The sequence below is a fragment of the Xenopus laevis genome, chromosome 1L (assembly GCF_017654675.1).
Source record: "Xenopus laevis strain J_2021 chromosome 1L, Xenopus_laevis_v10.1, whole genome shotgun sequence".
NCBI lineage: Eukaryota > Metazoa > Chordata > Amphibia > Anura > Pipidae > Xenopus > Xenopus laevis.
Genome location: NC_054371.1, coordinates 205,287,369 through 205,307,731, shown reverse-complemented (window position 1 = coordinate 205,307,731; position 20,363 = coordinate 205,287,369).

Below are 20,363 nucleotides of genomic sequence, written 5' to 3'. Positions count from 1 at the left end.
TTTTCATTCTAATCCTTCACTGGAGCTAAGTAAATGTGCCCCTTTGTGTCGATATAACCATTTGTATTGGTTATTTTTTGAATGGGTTAAAATCAAAAGGATGGCTTTATTGAGGTATTATTTAAAATAACAGGCATCATTCAAGTAAATATTCCTACTCTACTAGCCTTTTAAACAATAAATACTCAAAATACTCAAAATGAACATCATAGGAATGATGGAGAGAAGGCCATCATTTGGGTAGTATTTATTTACATTGGAGACAAACATCACCGTTGATGTTGCCCAAAGCAACCAATAAGATCTTTTGTTTTCTAAATTGTAGGTGACTGTTCAAATCTAATTGCTGATTGGTTCATATGTGGTCACCTGATGCGTTTCATGCTTCTTTCTGGCACTTCATCAACCTCTGATGAAGTGCCAGAAAGAGGCATGAAACGCATACACAAAAAGGGGTGTATTTATTAACATTGGAGACAAGCATCACCAGTGATGTTGCTCATATGAACCAATCAGCAATTAGATATGAACAATCACCTACAATTTAGAAAACAAAAGATCTTATTGGTTGCTTTGGGCAACATTACCGGTGATGTTTGTCTCCAATGTAAATAAATACTACCCAAATGATGGCCGTCTCTCCATAATTCCTATAATGTTCATTTTGAGTATTTATTTTGTTCCTCTAATTTAAAAGGCTAGTCTGGAAGTAAATTGTAAGGCATTAATAAGAGAATGCACCATTATTTCTTTAATAGAAATGAATTTTCAGTTTTGTGATGTATTTATTTGTTTTCATCACAGTTGTGAATTTTTACCTAATCAGAAAAACCAAAAAAGCTGCTACCCATGCACAAATATATTTACAGTAAAATGCATACTTACATGAGTTTACTAAAAAAAAGTATATCATTTTATTTGTTGTAATTTTCCAACATCATTTTGCCACTTACCAGGCTGCTTCACATGTACTGTGTGAATTGATTAAATTACATATTGCCAGTGGCAACATCTGCTTCTGAAACATGTTGCAAGTTGCATTATCATAACATGCCATAAGAAATTGTGTATTTTCCCCTACATATACATATAGCAATTGGATTGTTCCTAATGATACTAAAGCCTAATAAATGTGTGATAAATTGTTTAGCTTTAACGAGGGATCTGGTAGCATATTTATTATCCAGCTGGAGATAGAAATATAACCCTGCTGGCACACTCTGAAATAGGTTTTCAGCTTTTGGATAATCTGAGTTTTCTGCACAGGGGCCAAAAATAGATTTTTAAATGAACAGAAATCCTGAACAAAGCTGCCTATTAACACATTTTTGTTGTGCTATACTTAGGGGCAGATTCACTAAGCTCGAGTGAAGGATTCGAATGAAAAATACTCCGAATTTCGAAGTATTTTTTTGGTACTTCGACCATCGAATTGGTTAAATTCGTTCGAATTCGAACGAAATCGAACGAATCGAACGAAAAATCGTTCGACTATTCGACCATTCGATAGTCGAAGTACTTGCCCTTTAAAAAAAACTTCGACCCCCTACTTCGGCAGGTAAAACCTACCGAAGTCAATGTTAGCCTATGGGGAAGGTCCCCATAGGTTTGCTAACCTTTTTTTGATCGAAGGATTTTCCTTCGATCGTTGGATTAAAATCCTTCGAATCGTTCGATTCGAAGGATTTAATCGTTCGATCGAACGAAAAATCCTTCGATCAATCGATCGAAGGATTAGCGCTAAATCCTTCGACTTCGATATTTGAAGTCGAAGGATTTCAATTCGAGGGTCGAATTTCGAAGTATTTTTAACTTCGAAATTCGACCCTTAATGAATCTGCCCCTTAAACTTACTAGAAAAAACATTTGCAACAAATATCTTTTGCATATGTGGCACCTGAAAAGCATACAGAAAAACATACATGTGCTATATAAATCTTGTGGTTGGCCAGCCCACATTAATATTCATAAAAACATATAACTATACCAAGGCTCCCTGACATCTTATAATTCATTAGGAAAAAGAGTTCATTAATCTTAAAAGAGAACTAAAGCCTAACTAAAGAATTATGGCAGAAATGTTGTACATTATATTTTGGGCTTCTGTACCAGTCCAAGGCAACCACGATCTGTGCCTCCAAAGATGCCCCAGTAGCTCCCCATCTTCTTTTCTGCTGTCACTTCCTGAGTTTAGGGGCCAATACACAATATACCGAATAGATAAATAAATGCCACAATATAAGGCGGATTTGTAAATAATTCAGATTATTGGTACATGGCAGCTTAGAAACAAGCACAATTAGAAGAATTTTAATAATCAGCCCTGTAGCATCACCTTATATTGCAGACAAACCTCATTTTCTACTTAATAATTTTGGGACGCCCCCTAAACTTAGCTTCTGAACAGCTGCTCAAAGCCCACTGAGCATGTGCGTGTCACAGACACTCCTAAAAATCCAAAATGGGAAACTCCTGTGAATACTTTAAAGGCCTGGATCATTACTACTATAGATGCTGAACCTTTAGGCTGCCTCATTAAGTTTAGTATATAAAATGGCATTTCTAGCCATATTCATTTTTAGGATTTAGTTCTCCTTTAAAAAAAAGGAAGTTTATCAGCATTTTGCACTTCGTGGTGAGCAATATCCCAACAGTTTATGTAACCAGATGATCTCAAATTTAGGGGGTTACTTATCAAAGGTCGGGTTTGTGAGTTTTTTTCTACCTCGAATAAACTCACAATTCGAATGTTTGCTTATTTAGAAAAAAAAAACGAATCTTGCAGACTAAAAAAACTTGAATACCTCAAAAAACCACCATAAAAAACCCCCCGAAAACCATGAAGGCAAAAAACATCTTCAAATGGTTCAAGGGACCACTGCCATTAACTCCTACATGACCTTGACAGGTTTTAGATGGAGTATTACGGATTTGGACTTGGTATAATAAATTTCAAAAAATTTGTTTTTTTTTTATACCTGAAAAATTTGAGTTTTTAGTGAAACTACCCTTGAAAAACTAAATTTTTTTTGGAAAAAACACAACTCGATGTTTAATAAATAACCCCTAAGCATTAGTGTTATGCACTGGCATTCGTCTCTGAAATTTATAGGAATGCACTGAATCCGCAATTTTTGATTCGGCCGAACCCTGAATCCTTCGCCAAAGATTCTGCCGAATACCGAACCGAATCCTAATTTGCATATACAAATTAGGGGTGGGAAGGGGAAACATTTTTTACTTCCTTGTTTTGTGACAAAAAGTCATGCAATTTCCCTCTCGGCCCTAATTTGCATATGCAAATTAGGATTTGGATTCGTTCGGCTGGGCAGAAGGATTCGGCCAAATCCGAATCCAGCTAAAATAGGCTGGATCTGGCCGAATCCCAAACCGAATCCTGGATTTGGTGCATCCCTATTAATTTACGTATAATAGGGGAATTGCAAGAGCGGACTGGGTGCCAGTTACGGAGTTGTTGATTCCCAAAGCATCCAACAACTAAGCACCACAATATCCAGGTATACTAGGTGTACTAGCAATATTCATACATGATTTTGTCATCTCCATAATGGTACAGTGTCATATGTACAATATTACATACATTTCCCTTACATCAAGATCATGGTGAAACCACATGGCGAAAGGTCACTCACTGAATCTTGGGTGCCTTTCCCCTGATCCATAGCTGAAGGGTAAGAGAAAATCTCAAAAGGAACACATTGAGGCAAGCACACACATTAGCTAAAGAGAAAACAGAGCTTTATTTCACATCATTAAAAACAGCCAAGCCTGACGCGTTTCATATCTTGTGTTATGTACTCATAGCCTATGTGTATGTATTACAAGATATGAAACGCTCCAGGCTTGGCTGTTTTTAATGATGTGAAATAAAGCTCCGTTTTACCTATATGCTGAAGGTGTTCCCTTGCAGTGCTTGCTTCAACATGTTCCTTTTGATGACCCATACCCTGCCTGATTGCTTTCTGGTTTAAACCTTTGCTTTCTAAACTAAGGGCTGTGTTGTTTATATATGTAATGAGGACTGGCTGAAGGATGTGTACAGAAATTGGTTGTCAGAGGTGAACTGCTGTGTTTTATATTGTGTCCACTTTTATTCAATATGTTCAATAATGACATGGAAGAAGCTCGTGATGTGTGGGACTCGCTGGTCGGGTGGGTTTGGGCCGACCTTGCAACCCCTTTTGCGGATGGCAGGCTGGTCCGGGTTGAGCTCTTCTTCCTGCTCTCCCCGCCCACCACCTTGCACTGCCAGTCTTCCAGCTTCCTTTTTTTATTGATGTGCGCCTGATCGGCCCGCCTCTTTTGTGACGTCATGGGCAGGGCGGGTCTAGAAATGGAAGCCGGAAGTCAGGCTCGGTGGGCGGAGGGAGGGCTTGTTAGGGCCGGGTGCGGGTTTTACCTGTGCTGCACATCACTAGAGGAGGCTATTGAGGAGTATATTTAAGAGCTGCCTCTATGTTACTTTGAAGATGATTTATGCAGAGTGATGGAATCCATTCAGTCATCCTTGCAAGGGGAGCTTGACAAAATAGCAATATGGGTGACAAAGTGGCCTTTTCGCTAGCTGTGACATTAGTAGGGATGAAATGAAGCCCATATTCAGCCAGATCCAACTGCCTGTCTGAACCGAATCGAAACCCTTAAAAATCATGTGACTTTAGACCACACGATTATTTGAAATAGATTTTTTCCCCCAAGGATTTCACTGATATACTTTGGGATCTTGCCAAATCCTTCCTGGAAGGTTCGGTACTCGGCCTGTCACCTCTAGTGCTCCCCCCCCACCCCAACTTTACTGGCCGGCAGTGTGGCACTTGGCTTTCTCTTCTAGTAGAGCAGGGATCCCCAACCTTTTTCACCCATGAGCAACATTCGGGTGTAAAAAGAGTTGGGGAGCAACACAAGCATAAAAAATGTTCCTGGATGGAGCCAAGTAAGCACTGTGATTGGCTTTTGGTAGCCCATATGTGGACTAGCAGCCTACAGGAGACTCTGTTTACCATTACACCTGGTTTTTATACAACCAAATCTTGCCTCCAAGCCTGGAATTCAAAAATAAGCACCTGCTTTGAGGCCACTGAGAGCAACACCCAGGGGTGTGGGGAGCAACATGTTGCTCACGAGCTACTGGTTGGGGATCACTGTAGTAGAGCATCTGCCTCATGTCCCCTGGCCTAGGTCAGTTGGCTCTGCCAGAATGTTCCTATACACAAAATCTGACATGCACACACATTGCCTGCCTTTCTCTAACATCTTTATCAGTCTTCAGTCACATTTAGAGTGATAGGACTATATATTCAGCTGGTAGAGACAGGCCGTCTCATAATATTAATTCTTTCTCCCTCTCACATCTCCCACAAACCCCGCCGCCTGCAGCTCAACTACGACTCACTTCACTTTCCCTCCTCTGCCCCCACACAGCAGCCTCCTTCCCATTCCCACATTTATGCCACATCATCCGCTGACATTCAAAGCAAACACTGAATGCAGAACTGAAAGGGTTGGGCAACAGAAAACAAATGGTTTAACCCTGGTATGGCATAGTCTAGTATAGATCCAATGGGGTGACACGTGATTTATTTTCTTAGATCAGTGCTGTCCAACTTCTGTGGTACCGAGGGCCGGAATTTTTCTGGCCTAGATGGTGGAGGGCCGATAATGGAAGCCAGTGTTGACCACTCCCTGTTTTAAAACACACACACTTTAAGACTAGAAGGCAGAAAAGGTACGTGCCTGGCGCCCCTCAGTTTTGCGCCCTAGGCATGTGCCTACTCTGCCTACCCCTAGTTCTGGCACTGCATTTCCCTAACAATCTGGGACTTCAGGTTAAGTTGTCTAAATTGGGACTGTCCCGCGAAAAAACGGAACGGTAAGGAGACATGTGTGTTGGTGGTTTCTGGCACTCTAAAACAGTGAAAACATGGCAATTACAAGACCTGTGGTACAGGTGTGGTCTGTCACTACTGTTTCCAACTTTTTTGGAAAATAAATACAGGTATGGGACCTGTTATACAGAATGCTCGAAACCCGAGGTATAAGGAATATTTCCGTAATTTGGATCTTCATACCTTAAGTCTACTAGGAAAACACGAAATAAACCCAATGGGCTGGTTTTGCTTCCAGTAAGGATTAATTATATCTTAGTTGGGATCAAGTACAAGGTACTGCTTTATTAATACAGAGAAAAAGGAAATCATTTAAAAAAAATTTTGATTATTTGGATATAATGGAATCTATGGGAGACGGCCTTTCCGTAATTCAGAGCTTTCTGAATAACAGGTCCCTAACCTGTACCAATTTTACTATATATTAAGCTATTTTACCTATAAATAACATTGCTATCATTTTCACGACCCAGGTGGCATCCCTATCTATCACCTTTTCATGGACATCAGACATGGGAAGTCAAGAACGTCTATTAGTCTGTGAAAGCTTTCCTGGAAAAAATATAGTTACTTCTTCCTTTCTCTCATTTGTAATTCCTAATAATAACATTGGCTTCCAGTATGTTTTTTGCTATTTGGGTTAATAAAATACTGGTTTTGGAAACCCTAGGAAACTGGGGACAAGAGACTAGCTAAAGCAGAGCGTGAAAATGCTATTGAAGGCAATACTGCGGCCAAGCAGTTAAATCATCTAATGTGCATTAACAGAAAGGCAGCAACAGTAAAATAACCCATGGTGAATCTGTAGTTGCTGCTGCACTAAAACATTATTTATGTTTATATGCAGGAGTACAGTCCTTATGGTTTCTCAGTCTAACCCTACACATCTGCCTGGCCCTATAATTCTGCTCTGCATTGTAAGTGATTGATATGTATACATACATATGTTTCTAGGTAAGTTGCATAAATTACTGCATAGATTCCATAACTACTTTAGCTACCCAGCTGTGCTCCTGACAAACGTAACCCTCTGAACCCCCCTGATGGAGGCCCTGAAATGCATTGTGGCCCCCTATGTCTCATACTCGGGGTTGCCATAAAAATCTGGACAAAACCAGGTCAATCAGGAATTTCCTCTCTCTGTTGCGTGCATACATATTGTCGCACATCAAAATTATTCGAACGCCCATTGACTTTAATATATTTGGACCAAATAGTTGCGCGTATAAAAATTGCCGCTCGTGTCAAAATTATTTTGATGCCCATTGACTTCAATGCATTTTGTGAATTTTTCACTGTTTTGCAGTAAAAACGGCACCAATTCGCCCATCACCTAATGGTAAAGTGTGGGACCCTTAGCTAAATGTCTACTTGTGTATGAAACACAAAAAAATCTCATCACTTCATGAGGAGTAAATTACAGGACTACTTAATTTGCTGTACCCAACACAAATCAAGAAATATGATAATCTACAACCAGTCTCTCCAGATTGCCCCTGTGCAAAAGAGCTAACACTCGATATGACCCCCCATCTGTCCCCTGTTATTATCTTGTTCCTTCCCCTTTTAAATCAAACAAAACAGTTTAAGACTGGCCGCATATCACTCCTACTTAAAACACATGACTACCAAAGACAAGAGATTACCCTATAGTAGCTCCCTGCTTGCGACCCCCCATAAATACAAACAAACACCACACAGTTTTAAATGAGTAACAGATAAGTTTTATTTCAAATGTAATGTCATACTGTATGCATTATATAATATAAAAATGTAATTGTTAAAAAAAAAAAAGAAATTCTGGACAAATTTGGACAAAGGTGAGGGCTAGTGATGTCAGAGTGGTGGCCCTGTGATGTCAGAGGGTGGATTAATGATGTTTAGGGGTGTGCCTATTGATGTTAAGAGTATGGCTATGATGTCAAACCCATGCCCAGTGGCGTAACTATAGAGGAAGCAGAACCCGAGAGGGAGGGCCCGGGGGGAAAAGGGGGGCCTGGGCCGCAGGGTGTGCTTCCTCTATAAAAGCTCTCTTGCCCAGTAACTTATGAGCCCCTGCAGCAAGTAGATGTGCTCCCAAAATCAGCACACTCACTTACTGTAAATATGTAAAGCTATTTGCTACTAGCAGTGAAATACATTCATTCATTTAATCCCAATGGCAGCACACAGTATCGGTAAAGAAAAATCAAAACTGTCACTGAGCACTTAGTCAAAAACACTAATAACAAATGCCGGCAGACACAAAAACAGCAAGTACATATTGAAAAATATTTGTTTTCCTATGAGAAAACATAAAGGAGGACAAGAGGACATTACATTTCAGGGGTGCATGATATGTATGGAGATATTAGCTCCTATTTATTAATAAGACATAATAAAATTTTTATATATTTTGGGGAGGTGGCTCTCTCCTTAAATGCTCGCACTCCCAACCCCCGCCTAATGGTGTCTTTGGAAGAGATCATGCTCAATAAAGAGAAAAGCAGGTATGGTCTGTCTCCCCCCAAAGGTAACACTTTATTTTTTTCACTTAGGATAGGACTAACACATGGACACTGCCTTGACGGGGTGCGTCAGCTTATGCATCCTTTGTACAAACTTTGTAACTAAGGGGCCGATTCACTAACTTCGAGTGAAGAATTCGAAGTAAAAAAACTTCGAATTTCGAAGTGTTTTTTGGGCTACTTCGACCATCGAATGGGCTACTACGGCTAGACTACGACTACGACTTCGAATCGAAGGAATCGAAGGATTCGTAGTAAAAATCGTTGGACTATTCGACCATTCGATAGTCGAAGTACTGTCTCTTTAAAAAAAACTTTGACCCCCTAGTTCGCCATCTAAAAGCTACCGAAGTCAATGTTAGCCTATGGGGAAGGTCCTTCCCCATGCTTCGATCGTTGGATTAAAATCCTTTGAATCGTTCGTTTTGAAGGATTTTATCGTTCGATCGAAGGAATTATCCTTCGAACGTTCGATCGAACTATCTGCGCTAAATCCTTCGACTTAGATATTTGAAGTCGAAGGATTTTAATTCCTAGTCGAATATCGAGGGTTAATTAACCCTCGATATTCGACCCTTAGTGAATCGGCCCCTAAAAGTGTCTTTTTTTAAAAAAGTTACAGTTCAGTTGTGCAAGAATATTTTTTCAGGGCGTTATATAGTGAGAGAGCTGGCGCTACCTTGTTTAGTATGTAAATTAAGCCTACTTAGTCCCTTTGTAAAATGTATAATGAAGCAATAGAATTCTTAATGAATCAGATGAAAATTGAGTGTAGGACTGGCCAGATATGGGATGACTTTGACGTAGTTGGCCAGCTTAAATATATTGCAATATATGGACAAACAATCCCTGTTTTGTTTAAAGGGTAAAGAATTCCCTGCATTCATTGCATCAAGTTCTTAAAATTTTAATAGAGTGACTGAAGTGATACAATAGAGAGCCATGTGTGTGGCCATTATTCGATTTCGAGCTCACTGCAGGCATATCCTGTTTGTAGTATATGGATGTCTTCCCTGCAGGCTGACCACCTCATGGCTGAACATTTATAAAGGTCATAGAATATGTCACAGATTGTCCATTCTACCAGTGAAATCACCTTGGTCTTAAACTAAAAATGCTTCATTTTTAAACAGCTCTTCGTCTGCAAAATGTTGTTGGTAACAAAATATACATTAAGGGGGTTATTTATCAAAGTTCCAGTTGTGTTTTCCCGAAAAAATTGAGTTTTTGGAGGGTAGTTTCACTAAAAACTCGAATTTTTCAGGATAAAAAAAAAACTAAAATTTTACACCAGCTAAAACCTATCAATTTGAGGTATTCAAGGTTTTTTTCACAGATAACTCGATCAATTTGAGTATTCGAGTTTTCCCCGCGATTCCATTGAATCAAGTTTTTTACATTCGGCTTTTTTCATAAATAAGCAAACATTGGAGTTGTGAGTTTATTCGAGGGAGGAAAAACCTCGCAAAATCGACCTTTGATAAATAACTCCCTAAGTTGTATATTTGAGTCAAGTATTTCATAATGATACATCTCAGAAGAAGTTTCTTCACCTGTTAGGGCAGCTACACATGGGCTGATCCCATACATTATCTGACCAATTGGCCCCTGAGCCAAATTGGCAGTTGCTGTTCAAGGGGTCATACTTGTAATGGCCACTTTTCTATTGTTCGTCAGGCTGCAGCTCTTCTTCACTTCCTTATCTTCTGATAAATGATACTCTGCACTTCAATTTCAAAACATCTCAATTGGTACCTGTAGCGCCAGCTGTTATGCTCAGGGTTTTAAACTGGAATGTTCTATTTCCCTAGTTTCTCTTTGATTTTCTGCACAGATGCCAGAAAATGATACAAAACTTAATTAAATTAGAGGCTTTTTTTGGCAGATACATGTGTAACTATTCAAGATACATTTGTAACTATTTAAGTTTAGCAGGTCTCGTGGGAGAACTGAGACTTTCAGCTTAAAGGGCAATTCACCTTCATTAGCAAAATTGACACAAATGTTACCCTGTTGATTAAACAATTTGGATGGATATTGTACAATTGCAAATATTTCCATTGTTCCGTTCTTTTGGGCGAACCACCTGAATGACCAAAATAGCAGGAGGTGAAGAGGGGCTGCAGCTATTCTTTAAATCTTATTTGTCCAAGTAAAAATTTGTTTTCATAATTGATATTTCCCAATCCACAAGGATCTCAGGATTACCTGTGGTAAAGGACCAATGTTCAGGCAGTATGGTCAAGATGGCCCATCTGGGCATGTATGGCTAGCTATATTAGATGTAATACTATATTTAGAGGTTCTGGCTTTGGTGACTTAGTTAGTGAGCAAGTCTGGTATTGTTTTCAAATGACAACAATCAAATTTACAGATATGGGGAAGAATTAGTCATTTCTAGCCTTCCCGCCTGTAGATTAATTTTGAATCATATAAAAGAGAGAATCATGTAAGATGTATATATATATATATATATATATATATATATATATATATATATATATACACATTTATAGATATAACAACCATCCATTTAATTTTCTTTGTTAATTATAATGCATTTGCTTTACACGTTCACATTATTTCCACCAGTTAAATTATCTGTGCTCGGAGGTAGCTTCTGACATTTAAAAATAAAATGAAGCACGTATTGTTATGAGTATGAATAATTTATAGTTATCGACTAGCTCTGTATGTAATTGCTGTTTCTGTAAATGCATTGGAACGAGTTTATTGTTGTCATTATTGTTTATAACAACGTAGATTTTAATGTGTATTTGTAAGGATGTTGTTTACTAAAGACTTAAACTATTTTCATCACAGTTAAAATAACATAACATATAGAAACAACACTTTATGATGCCATCCCACACAGCAACATCAGTACTACTATCTCCAGTTCTTATCTGTGCCTCAAAATATTTTTTATTACAAGCTGGTATTTATTTATAAGTTATAGAGAAAAAGAACCCCTTATTAACCAATATATTAAATTACCATTCCCTAGTTAGGGTTAAATTGGTGTTCCCCCAACGACCCAACAATAACTAACAATCTTAACAATTAATTAACCATAAATTAGTGTGATAAATTAAACCTCCTTCAATAAATTGAGGTATTTAAGGTGCAAGTCCTCAAATAAATAACAGTCCCTTAGGGATCTTACTGACGAGTGGTTGAAGCTGCGCTCCCCTGCGTTCCGTTTTTCTGCGTTCAGCCGCAGGGTAGCGCAGGAATAGACGCATTTAGCTTTTTTCAATGTACCCACACAGGCACATGTAGGCGCCGAACGCAGGAAAAATGCAGCATGTTGCGTCTCAACCTGCGTTTGGCGCCTACACGCACCTGTGTGAGTATAGCCCCATTGAAAAAAGCGAAATGCGTCTATTCCTGCACTCCCCTGCAGCTGAACGCAGATAAACGGAACGCAGGGGAGCGCAGCTTCAAACGCTCGTCAGTAAGAGCCCTTAGACTTCAATCCTTAATTGTAAAGTGGCTAGTGCTTATAATAATCAATCATTGATTCACAATGAGTTAGTACAATTAATTAACCTCCTTTATTAAATTGAGGTGCATATACTCCAATAATTAATGCTAATCAATCTATGCATAGCTGATTTGCAAGTGTGGATTAACCTGAATTGGCTTAAACTAAATCCAGACAAAACAGAGGTACCTGTTATTGGAGGGCAGAGGCTGATAACAAGATTTAGAACTTTGGGGTGTAAATCTAGATTTGTTATACAGGTGCGCAGCCTAGGTGTGACTCTAGTTATTAATATCTCCCTTAAACATCCCTGAAGCTGGAAATAGCTAGAATCCAAAAATACACCATACACAATACACCAATGGGAGGTCATGTAGAAGTCAATGGCAGAGGTCCCTTGACCATTTGAAGATGTTAATAGCCCTCAGCAGGGATCACTTTTCGAGACATCCACAGAAGAAGACAGAATACAGAAGTTAAACCAATGCAAAGAGATATTGCTTGGAATTGTGCTGATATAACAACTAAGAAATATATATGGAATATGATCATGTCTCTATTAAAACTAAATAACTGTAAATTTGGCAAAATGAAAAGAGAAATAATCCATCAAGATCAATGAAGGCAGCAGGCTAGGTTTAAAGGATTTTTGGACTAGTAGTAGCCCTTTTTGGATTTTGGCATCAACTTCATAGACACCACCTGGGAAACAATAGTAACTCAAATTTTAGAGCTTTTGTGAGCTTTTTTTAGTCCTCAAATGAACTCACAATTTGAATGTGTAGCGCTGTAGTAAATTGAGTACCCTGTTCTCTATATCAGAGCCCCTGTGCCTTGATGAGATGAGACCTTAACTCTTAGGGAGTGAGCCCTCGCAAACAGTGTGGAGGCAGGGTGTAGTGTAACTGTAACTTGATGCAGGGTGTAATAACTGGGCGCCAGTGGTTCTTATAACTTAACCATGAACATATTTATTGAACAATACAATCCTGAATTGAGTGTACATAAGAGCAAGCAGGATCAAACATTAACAGTGGATAGGCATATACTCACAGCACATTTGGTCAGTGTTAATCCCCACAGGGAAGAGAACATACACAGCAGCAATGAAGGTACACCCAGCTTTCAGCCTTTTCCCTAAGTGGAACCCAGGGGACTCTCTTCATCCCTAAGGCTATGCACTTAGTCCCTACTTCTAAACAATTGGTACCCGGGATCTTAATCCCTCTGACTCTCCTCGTAGGAGCCTTAAGCTGCTCAACTAGATAACCTATCTATCTGTCACTTCTAGAGTGATCTCTTAAGGTGAGTAACCTAATCCTTACTAGACCTAAACCATTTAGGTTCCACAAGAGCTCTGTCTGCCTGCTCAGGCTAATAGCTAGCACAAAATGGACCCTGAGAGCATGGCTACAAAGGGTTTTATACTTTTGCCGCCCGGAGCAGTTCCAGGAGCTCCGGGCGGCGTGTCCTCCCCTGCCGGCGTCGCTCCTAAAATGGTGGCGCCCATGGCCGCCACGTGGGTAGCGGCGCTGGCGCGATGACGTCAGCGCGTCGACGTCGGCGCAAGGACGCCGATAATGTCACTATGGCGCCAAATTCAAATATAAAAACCCTACCAAGACGCCAGTATAGGATCCATTTCCTACATGTTTCCTGGGTTTCCTGTGAACTATTAAGATTTAACCTTGCTTCTGATCGTTGCCTGACCCCTTGCCTGGACTTTGGACTTCGCTTGCTATTCTACCTGCCTGTTGAACTCTTGCCTGGATTCTGACTACCCCTTTGATTAACCCTTTGGACACCGCGACCTTGCTCCCTCAAGAGGGCTTCCTCCTCGATCCTGACTACCTCCCTGGAGGGAGCTCCCGGCTCCCTGACAAGCACAGTGCCATCCACTGGTCACTATTGAGAATCTCAGGAGCATAGCATAAAGCAGAGCATTGACACAAGTCCCCATTAGGACCCATTTAGGTGTCTAGAACACTAAGGATTTGCCTGCCTGCTTAACTAGGGGTAACTCAAATGTAAAAAAATTGAATCTGTAGTTGAGGTGAAAAACAAATTGATCAAGTTTTTAAGCGAAAAAAAAATGAATAGATCGAATTGATCCAGTTTTCAAGGGAAACCCGCCAAAAACAAACTCAATCATCATGCTACAAACATCGTCAAATGGTGCAAGGGACCTCTGCCATTAACTCCTACATGACCTCTAGGGATGGGCGAATAAATTCGCCATGGTTAAATTCGCGGCGAATTTCTGCGTTTCGCCGCGGGCGAATTTTTCGCGAAATTGCGGCAAAAATTCGCCTCGCGACTCGTTTCGCCGCGCGTCGAAATTTTCGTCGCGCGACGAGCCGCGACGCCGCTAATGCGCGTCAAAACAAAAAGACGCGCGACAAACTAAACATCACCCACAGCAGCCAATAAGATGTGAGCCATCCCTGAGCCAACCCACTGGCTATATAAGGAGCTGCAGAGGCGGCCATTACTCGTGGCGTTTCTGGTAGAGGTAGAGAGAGCAGGATAGTGAGAGATTTGTGTGTGATTTAGCTAGTGGAGTTTGTGTAGAGAGCTTTTTTTTTTTCTGAGTCAGTGCAAGTGGAGGTTGTGGATTTCAGTTTACTGTTTTCCCTCTTCTGCTTGCCTGCTCACCACCCAATAGCCCTTTTTAGGGCTAACTGTCTTTGTCTTTGTCTGTGCTGGTGTGTGTACTCCTTGTGGGTGCACACTTCTGCTGAGGGGATTTAGTTGAGGGTTTTATTTTTTTTCTCCTTTCCTTCCCCGAAATATCCAAACCCCCCCCTTATATATATTTTTTTTTTTTAAGTTTAGTTGCCCAATATGACGGGCCGTGGGAGAGGGGGGATGGGTGGTGGTGGTGGTGGTGGGAAGAAGGGTGGGTTAGGGAGGGGTGGTGGTGGTGGTGGGAAGAAGGGTGGGATAGGGAGGGGTGGCCGAGGAAGAGGCCGTGGTGCTGGCCGTGGGCATCCAACCCCACAACAGCCATGTGCCATGCCCAGTCTGGGCACTGTAAATCAGTCGCAGCACAAGCTGCCATCAAAGCAGCTGCCATCACAGCAGCAGCTGCAACAACAACAGCAGCAGCTGCAACAACAACAGCAGCAGCTGCAACAACAACAGCAGCAGCAGCTGCAACAACAGCAGCCGCAACAACAGCAGCAGCAAATGCCACAGCAGCAGGTGGCTGTGGGTCGCAGCAGCGGGGCAACTGGTCCACGTAGGACTGTGCCCGATTTTTTTGCCACTGCTTCGCGACCCATACGGTCGCAGCAGGCAGAGGCAGTGGTAGACTGGCTGACCCAGGCTACCTCATCTGCAGCAGGCACTAGTGAGCGGCAGGAGGTGGCATCACCTGCTAGCTCAGTGTGGGATGACACCCCATCCCTCTTATTTGATCCTGAGGTGGACTTGGGCCCAGACACCCTGGATCTTTTTGATGATCAGGCAGGAATGGGGGGGGCATTCATGTCTGATGAAGAGGAGGAGGTGGTCATGTCACAGCCCACATCAATAGGGGATATTGGGCAGGGTCCCCTTATGGCAGGGCAGCAAGTTGCTGGTGTGGGGTCAGACACCAGCATGCTGGATGTGGGTATTGATGCCATGTATGAGGCAGGGTCTGGTCTGGGGGAGGACGATGACAGGGACAGACCCTGGGAGCCGGCTCCAGAGGATAACAGCAGCAGTTCAGGGGGGGAACTGTTTGTTGTTGATGAGGATGAAGAGCCGGCTCCACCGACCACTGCTAGGGGGGGCAGGCAACAGGGCAGCACTGCGCCTAGGTCCAAAGCCTATGTGCGTACGGGTGGGGACCATCCTCAACCCTCCACAGCAGGCAAGGCAGTGGCCCGCACTTCAGCAGTGTGGGCTTTTTTCACGTGCCAGGCAGAGGACCAGGCAATAGCAGTGTGCCAGCTCTGCCGGCAGAAGGTTCGAAGGGGGCAGGCAGGGTCACATATGGGAACATCAGCTTTAAGTTCCCATATGAAACGTCATCACAGGATGACGTGGGAGCAGCACCAAAGTGGCAGGGCACCGGGTGGCAGTGGTGCTTCCTGTCCACCTCCTCCCATTCCTCAGGGAAGAGGTGCTAGCTCCCCAGACCCTGCAGCAGGTGAAGAGGATTCTGGGGCTCACAGTCGGAGGCAGCCACTGTGTAGCTCAGCCTCTTCTGCAGCCTCCTCCTCCTCAATGCGGCCCCTGTCCCGCCAGGTTTCCCTCCCCCAGTTCCTCAGCCGCAAGACGCCTCTCTCCCCCAGCCACCCCCAAGTGCAGAGGCTTAATGGCTGCCTGGCAAAGCTTCTGGCAGTGCAGCTGCTGCCCTATCAGCTAGTCGAAGCAGCCCCCTTCCGACAGCTGATGGCTTGCGCTGCCCCTAACTGGCGGATCCCCAGCCGCCATTATTTTGCCAGGAAGGCCGTCCCTGCCATCCACCAGCATGTGGTTGAGAATGTGTCCCTGTCGCTGGATCATGCTGTTGGCGGCAGGGTGCACTGCACCACTGACACGTGGACCAGCAGGCATGGGCAGGGGAGGTACATAACCTACACTGCGCACTGGGTCACCCTCATGAGTGCTGGGGAGGGTGCAAGCCGGGGCGCTCCCCTCAGGCTACAGGTGCCTCCCCGTGGGGTACAGGGCAAACCCCACATGTCCACTTCCTCCTCCTCCTCCTCCACTATGGATGAGCCACCCCTGAAGCGTCCCCGCAGCTACGCTTCAGTGCAGCACAGGCGATGTCAGGCTGTGCTGCAACTCCTCTCCCTGGGCGAGAGGAGTCATACTGCACCTGAGCTCATGGCTGCCTTCCAGACTCAGGTGCAGCGGTGGTTCACTCCCCGCCAGCTCCAAGCAGGTAATATTGTTTGCGACAACGGTCGCAACCTGCTGGCCGCCATCCGCCTAGGGCACCTGACCCACATGCCTTGCTTTGCACATGTCCTCAACCTTGTGGTGCAGCGCTTCCTCAAGAGCTACCAAGGGTTGGGTGACATGCTGGAGAAGGTACGTAGGGTATGTGCCCATTTTCGCAGGTCCCCCACCGCCAGCGCGTCTTTGGCACGGATGCAGCGGCAGCATAGTCTGCCACCCCACCGGCTCATCTGTGACCTGCCGACGCGCTGGAATTCCACCCTGCACATGGTGGAGCGCCTCGTAGAGCAGCGCTGGGCGGTCAGCAATTACCTGCTGGAGCACAGTGCCAGGGGTACTCAGGGGGCAGATTTGGGGTACTTTAGTGCAGAGCAGTGGCAGCAAATGAGGCAGCTCTGCCAAGTACTTGCCCCCTTTGAGCAGGCGACACGCTTTGTTAGCAGGGACAATGCGTGTCTTAGCGATGTCATACCCCTGGTGTTCCTCCTCAAGCGCACGTTGGATGGGCTGCTAGAGGAGGGTGACGTGCCTGAGGAGGAGGAGGAGGAGGAGAGTAGGCCCCGTAGGCAGGCAGAGGGGGCTGAGGAGGAGATGGTGCCCGATGAGGAGGATGAGGGAGAGGAGGACTGGGTGCCTGCGCAGCATGGGGAGCAGGGCACATGCCACCCAACCACCCCAGCTATTGTCCGCGGCTGGGAGGGTACAGAGCAGGGGCAGGTCGAGCCAGATGACCTGCTGCATCTGGAGGGCAGTCAAGAAGAGGTTGGTCGGGGGCACCTCTTTTACATGGCTGCCCATATGCAGACTTGCCTCCGAAGCGATCCCCGGGTCTGTTCTATCAAAGACCGGGAGGATTATTGGGTGGCTACTTTGCTTGACCCACGGTACAAGGGAAAGGTGGGGGAGTTCCTTGTACCCAGCCAGAGAGAGAGGAGGATGGGTCAATTGAGGAAGGCTCTGTGCTCAAAATTAGTGGAGGCCTTCCCCCAGTCTGACACTTCTCAGGCCTCCACTACTCCACACACCCAGCAGAGACGGGGGCCTAGCAGCAGCAGCAGCAGCAAGGGCGGAGATCTCATGGGTGTGTGGAAGAGCTTTTTCGAGCCTCAACGGCCAGCAGCAGGCCCAGTCAGCACCCAAAGCCACCACCAGCAGCGGGTGGAGCATATGGTGGCTGACTACATGGGGTCAGTCAGCGTGCAGGATGCCATTCGCCCTGACGATGACCCCATGCATTATTGGGTCTCGAGGCTCGACCAGTGGCCAGAACTGGCACAGTACGCTCTGGAGGTGCTGGCTTGCCCCCCTGCCAGTGTCCTGTCAGAGCGTGTCTTCAGTGCCGCAGGTGGGGTGGTCACTGAGAAGCGGACACGGCTATCCACTGGCAGCGTGGATAAGCTGACATTCATTAAAATGAATGAGGCATGGATAAGCGGGGATATCCAAGTGCCCATTGCAGACAGCAGAGACTAGCCTCCTCTCCTCCTTCTCCTCCATAGATTTATCCTCCTCTCTCCATTGCTGCCCATACTCTCCTCCTCAGTGGTATTGCCCATTCCCCATCTGTCTGCACCTGCTGCCCTTGCTGCTGCTGCTGCTGCTGTAGCCTGCTACTAGCCCTAGTAGTACTGCTGCTGTGCTGCATTGTCTGCAATTTTTTTATGGTGGGGGCCTATCAAAGCTCCTACTGCTATCGTAGATACTACTGCTGCATTGTCGGCAAATTTTTTTAGTAGTTGAGGCCTAACATGGCCTCTAAATATGTTTCTTCGAATACTGCCACATTGTTGGCTAATTTCTTCTGGTTGAGGCCTAACATGGCTTCTAAAAATGTTTCTACGAATACTGCCACATTGTTGGCTAATTTCTTCTGGTTGAGGCCTAACATGGCTTCTAAATATGTTGCTTATAATTTTGCCGCTAAGTTGGCTAATTTCTTCTGGTTGAGGCCTAACATGGCTTCTAAAAATGTTTCTTCGAATACTGCCACATTGTTGGCTAATTTCTTCTGGTTGAGGCCTAACATGGCTTCTAAATATGTTGCTTATAATTTTGCCGCTAAGTTGGCTAATTTCTTCTGGTTGAGGCCTAACATGGCTTCTAAATATTTTTCTTACAATTTTGCAGCTAATGTCTTCTGTTTGGGGCCTGCCTCATTTAATTCTTCTGGCTCTAATATAGAGTTTATTAAAAGTTACAACATGACTGTTGTTGCCTCTGCTGTTGCTACTAATGCCTCATTATTTGGCAAACGTCTTCTGTTTGGGGCCTGCCTCATTTAATTCTTCTGGCTCTAATATAGAGTTTATTAAAAGTTACAACATGACTGTTGTTGCCGCTGCTGTTGCTACTAATGCCTCATTATTTGGCAAACGTCTTCTGTTTGGGGCCTGCCTCATTTAATTCTTCTGGCTCTAATATAGAGTTGATTGAAATTTACAACATGACTGTTGTTGCCGCTGCTGTTGCTACTAATGCCTCATTATTTGGCAAACGTCTTCTGTTTGGGGCCTGCCTCATTTAATTCTTCTGGCTCTAATATAGAGTTGATTGAAATTTACAACATGACTGTTGTTGCCGCTGCTGTTGCTACTAATGCCTCATTATTTGGCAAACGTCTTCTGTTTGGGGCCTGCCTCATTTAATTCTTCTGGCTCTAATATAGAGTTGATTGAAATTTACAACATGACTGTTGTTGCCGCTGCTGTTGCTACTAATGCCTCATTATTTGGCAAACGTCTTCTGTTTGGGGCCTGCCTCATTTAATTCTTCTGGCTCTAATATAGAGTTGATTGAAATTTACAACATGACTGTTGTTGCCGCTGCTGTTGCTACTAATGCCTCATTATTTGGCAAACGTCTTCTGTTTGGGGCCTGCCTCATTTAATTCTTCTGGCTCTAATATAGAGTTGATTGAAATTTACAACATGACTGTTGTTGCCGCTGCTGTTGCTACTAATGCCTCATTATTTGGCAAACGTCTTCTGTTTGGGGCCTGCCTCATTTAATTCTTCTGGCTCTAATATAGAGTTGATTGAAATTTACAACATGACTGTTGTTGCCGCTGCTGTTGCTACTAATGCCTCATTATTTGGCAAACGTCTTCTGTTTGGGGCCTGCCTCATTTAATTCTTCTGGCTCTAATATAGAGTTGATTGAAATTTACAACATGACTGTTGTTGCCGCTGCTGTTGCTACTAATGCCTCATTATTTGGCAAACGTCTTCTGTTTGGGGCCTGCCTCATTTAATTCTTCTGGCTCTAATATAGAGTTGATTGAAATTTACAACATGACTGTTGTTGCCGCTGCTGTTGCTACTAATGCCTCATTATTTGGCAAACGTCTTCTGTTTGGGGCCTGCCTCATTTAATTCTTCTGGCTCTAATATAGAGTTTATTAAAAGTTACAACATGACTGTTGTTGCCGCTGCTGTTGCTACTAATGCCTCATTATTTGGCAAACGTCTTCTGTTTGGGGCCTGCCTCATTTAATTCTTCTGGCTCTAATATAGAGTTGATTGAAATTTACAACATGACTGTTGTTGCCGCTGCTGTTGCTACTAATGC